We start from the raw sequence: 5,308 nt of genomic DNA on the forward strand, positions 1-5,308 counted from the left end.
CAAAATAGATAAGTATACGAAGTTTGAAAGTCTTTCGGTACCAAAAACACTACATAAAACATTAATGAAAACTGGTGCCCCCGTTTCGAACAAGATCCCAAACACCTAAAGCTCCATGAGGCTCCGGCAAAGATGGTGGCGAACCCTGCTGTACTCTTTCACCACAACATTTCTCTCACTCTTACTTCCTGTTTCTGTTGTGCCTGCAATTCAAAGGGTCAGCCTTGTCACACTGTGTCACGCTGAATATCCCCAAGAACTACGTTAAGGGTACACGTGTCTGTGGAGTGCTCAGCCACTTGCACGTTGAATAAGATTGTTTAAGGATGTTGAACGAAACACCCATGTTTCCATGGGGGAAATGTTCAAACCCTAAAGAATTCCTCTCAACACATGGCTATAATGTTCCTCCACTATTTCTGCTCATGATCAGCGATGCACATACTATCAGCTATCAAGGACATGCATAACTGGTTAAGGTCAAACAACTAACAAGCAAATATGTGGTATTGAGCAGAATATTTGCTGTAGCCATCTTTTATACCAAAACAAAACATGTACATTATAACACTTCCAATCAGTTAAGATCAGCAGCCATGAGAGCCAGTGCCTGGTACTGCACCAGGGCATTTATTATTATTATTATTATTATTATTATTATTATTATTATTATTATTATTGAGTGAGAGAGCAGTGCATGCCATCAAAGTGACACTGGGGTAAAATATACCCATCATGACTACTCGTCTGATAAGGGTACACTAGGTACATGCATCACAATCATATGTGCATGACATGGTGATTTTATATCAAGATAAACAACGCATGACCTCGCAGGTGGGGCCCAGTTAGAATTTTCTTCAGGTCGAGAAGCCCATCCCGCTCAAAAGGTCTCTGAATAAGGGTTGTTTCAGGATGTTGAGCAAAGTACCCATGTTTCCAAAGCTGAATTATTCAAACCCCAAAGAATTCCTCTCAACACATGGCTATGATGCTCCCCCACTACTTCTGCTCATGATCAGAGATGCACATACCGTCAGCCACTAAGGGACATTCTCAACTGGTTAAGGTCAAACAAATGACAAGCAAATCTGTGGCATTGAGCAGAATATTTGCTGTAGCCATCTTTTATACCAAGACAAAACAATGTACATGATAACACTTCCAATCAGTTAAGATCAGAAGCCATGAGAACCACTGCTTGGTACTGCATACGGGCATATTATTATTATTATTAATATTATTATTATTATTATTATTATTATTATTATTATTATTATTATTATTATTATTATTATTATTATTGTTGTTATTATTATTATTGTTGTTATTATTATTATTATTATTATTATTACTATTATTATTGTTGTTGTTGTTGTTATTACTATTATTATTGTTGTTGTTATTATTATTAGGATCACTATTATTATCTCGATTACGGTTTAAGGGCGTGGCGTTACTGGGTCAATTTTAATGCATTCACAGTATGCTGTTTTGCGATAGTGTGTTCGCCTTTGGGTTGTGTTGAGATATTAATTATCGGTTTCTTTACTTGGTGGCGATTTACTATAAGATTTTATGCATAATATACACATAATATACATCCCTCCCATACTCATCATACTCTCTCAGTCTTTCACTATCTTTTTCTCTCTCACGTTCACTCACGCTTATACACATACACGCAGACGACATACGTAAAATCGCTTACGTATACAACATGTAATCGTGACTTTGATAATGACGATGTAACAGAAAAGATTTGGGTTTGGTGTAAAAGCAATGACTTCGAAATGGATTAAATTTGTTTTGAGAAATTTACATTACGAATTCATTAAATCGGATGCTGCAAATAACTATATAGGTTACCGTCCGCTCAACTGCTGAAAGAGTAAAGACACATTACAAAGTTATATTGAACAGAAAATTTCGTTAGACGTATATGGTTTATCGTCTGCTAAAGGTATACACATATATGTATACGCATTATACGTATATGGGTTATCGTCTGCTAAAAGTGCAAGAAAAGAACATAATAAAGTCAATAAGATGATTAAAAATAATCATTAGCAACAGATGTGGCTGTATGGTAAGAATTTTGCTTCCCAACCACATGGTTCCGGATTCTGTCCTGCTGCGTGGCACTTTGGGCAAGGGTCATTTTTGTGAGTGGATTTCGTAGACGGAAATTGAAAAAAGTTCATCGTATTTATATATGTATGATACGCGCGCGCGCGCGCGCGCGCGTGTGTGTTCGTGTCTGTGTTTGTCGCCTACCATTGCCTAACAACCGGTGTTGGCTTGTTTACGTCCTTGTAACTTAGCGGTTCGGTAAAAGAAACTGATAGAATAAGTATTAGCCTTTAAAGAACATAAGCATTGGTGTCGATTCGTTCGATTAAAATTCGTCATTGTTCAACATGGCCGCAGAATAATGACTGAAACAAGTATAAGATAAAAAAATAAAAGGTAAAAGAAGCAGTATTAATGCCAAAAGGTAATCTTTATATCCAACTTAACGTAGATGTATTGTTCGAACACCAAATACTGCGTTTTTTTTTTCTTGAGAGAACATCTCACATGGACTCATGGTGCATAAAAGCACTCATATGTATATGGTTGGTAGACGAGAATCGTCTGCTACGGAACTGCTATATCATGTGATTTCGACGTATCCCAGAAAATAGAATGTGTTGGTTCGCCCCAGGCTAGCCTTGATTCAAATAATCTATAAGCAATCACTACGTTCATCCTATATTCTCTTAGACAATATCTCTATAACTCTATTATAATGTATTTTTCCTTGGTCTTATTGTTTTCGATTAACTCTGTGTTCAGCCGAATTAGGCAGTTCTATGTCCAAAGGTATTTCATTCATGAACATCGTATCTTTATATTAGACATAGAATACATTTCTTTGAAGAAAGTATGTGATAGTAGGTTCTGTTTTAAGCACGTGAAGCCTTTTCCAACTTTTTTACTTTTGGGAACCCTCGAAATATACTCCCCTGCATAAAAGTTATATATTTTTATTACTCGTTTTCTTTTGATTCTCATTGAGTTACGTAAGATTGTCCTTGAAAGATTCGGCAGCGCAAGATCCATTACAGACCTCAAAGAAGGTTTAAAAAATTTCACTTTCATTAAGACCTTGTTTAGACCAGTTTCTCCCTTAATTCTCTATCAAAAGATCATTTTCTCCGTACGGTTGGCTTATAGACGCCAGGATTTTTCTCCCTTAGGAAATATTTTGTGCGTCTATATTAAAATTACGAATATAGGATTGAAGAGAAAAAAAGGGTGATTAAAAACGCATTTGCTTATGATTAACCTATATGTAACTATTTCTCGCGGAATTCCTACCGACCTCACGTGGAAGCACTATCAATCTCTCGCAGGAATGGCAGCAAGGAGGCTGCCTCTACATATTGGCTTGGAAATCAAACGAGCTGCCAGAAATGGCAAAAATAAATAAATAATAATCTAAAATAAAAAGTAAAAAAACAGAGAAAAAGAAAGACACAATTGTAACCGATTGTACAGCTGAAAGAAGGATATAAAACAAGTGAGATGATATAAAAAAAATAACGGATATCAGAATCTGCAATCTGATACGTTTAGAAAAAGATTTTCTCAGACGTGATGTGAAAACAAGAAAGTAGAAGAGTCGTCCAAGAATTACGATCAGACGGTATGACATCTGGTTGTTTGTTAAATCTCAGGTCAGCTCTGATCACGTAGAACTATGACCAAAGTCATTCCTGTCATGATTATGCTGTCCTCAGCTATAGTATATTTTTGAGGGAGTGCTGAAATGTTCCTGGCTTTGGGTAAAAGAAAATACAGGAGGATCATTTAATTATGATTTTATTCAATATATTGCTCTCCCAGAGTCACACACTTATCGCAACGGTCCTTCGGTTTTTTCTAAGCCCAAGAACTTGGAAGGTTGGGCTTCCAACCAGCTCTCTGTAGCAGCGAACAGTTCCAGATCGGAGTTAAATTTCGTTCTCTTGAGATGTTTCTTCAGTTTTGGAAAGAGGTGATAGTTGGAGGGGCCAAGTCAGGTGAGTAAGGTAGGTGGTCAAAGTCGCGTATTTTCCTTAGAGTTTCATGTGCTGTGTGCTGTGTGTGATGGTGCATTGTCCTGCAAAAACAGGACACCACGGCTTAGCTTTCCACGGTATTTCTGCTTCAAAGAAGTTCGTCCAACAGAGACATGTAGTATTCTGCGTTGATAGTGCGATCCTCTATGAGAACTACTCCGTCTTTGTCCCAGAACACTAAAGCCAGAATATTTCCTGTTGACTTCTGGGTCCAAAACTTCTTGGGATGCGTTGAACTGCTGTGATGCCACTCCATTGGTTGCTGCTTGGTCTGGGGATCATAATGATGGCACCAAGTTTCATATATGGTGAATAATCAGCCTCTCCTATTGCAAACCAGTCCAAAATCGCCTCTGATGACGTCACTCTGACGACATCAAGGAAAATGGTGACAGAAAAGGGATTGGCAATTGCGTTGCAGGGCGCACAAAACCGTGTTGATTTAATTTAGCCACGAGTAGGCCCTGATAAAAACAGCCACACTTAAAGGCGTTACACCCTTGATCATTTATTTATTTATATATATTTTCATCTCTCTTTGTCTTCTGATAAAGCGCAATTCGTATTACTTTATCTAAAATATTTAAGTGACAAAGTGTGTTTGAGACATCAATTCGAGAGGATCGATCGATCATACGGGGGGCCCTTTTTGTTCAATGGTATTTGGGTGTTAATTACTTGCATCAGTTGACAAAGAGGGACAAAAGAAAGCGAAGTTGTGGTGAGCATGACTTTTCATGGGAAGTGTTTTTCTAACCATTGGTGTTGCGATTTATTATTGAATTTGAATCCCCAGAACACTCTGCTCTAAGGGATCTTTGATCAAATACAATCTAATCATGACCGTTCTGTTTTTCTCAGTATTACATAATACAGCTATATTACATAATGCTATATTCCGCAATGTGCCTCTTCTGATGGTTGGGTATGGATTGAGTAGTATTTGGCTGCTATTGGTAGCAGATCGAGCGACAGCATTGAGGAGCCCTCTTAACTAGATGTTGTTGAAATTGTTGATGTGTTGATGACAAAATCACGATTATTTTTGTTGCTGTTATTGTTGTTGTTGTTGTTGCTGCTGTTGTTCCCGTTCTTGTGGTAACAAAGTAATATCTTCGCCGTCACCGCCGCCGCCGCCGCAGCCATCGTCCCCGTCGCCGTCACCGTCGCCGTCACCGTCGTCGGCGTCGTCCTGTTTCTCG

Source organism: Octopus bimaculoides, chromosome 6 (assembly GCF_001194135.2).
Source record: "Octopus bimaculoides isolate UCB-OBI-ISO-001 chromosome 6, ASM119413v2, whole genome shotgun sequence".
Taxonomy (NCBI): Eukaryota; Metazoa; Mollusca; class Cephalopoda; order Octopoda; family Octopodidae; genus Octopus; species Octopus bimaculoides.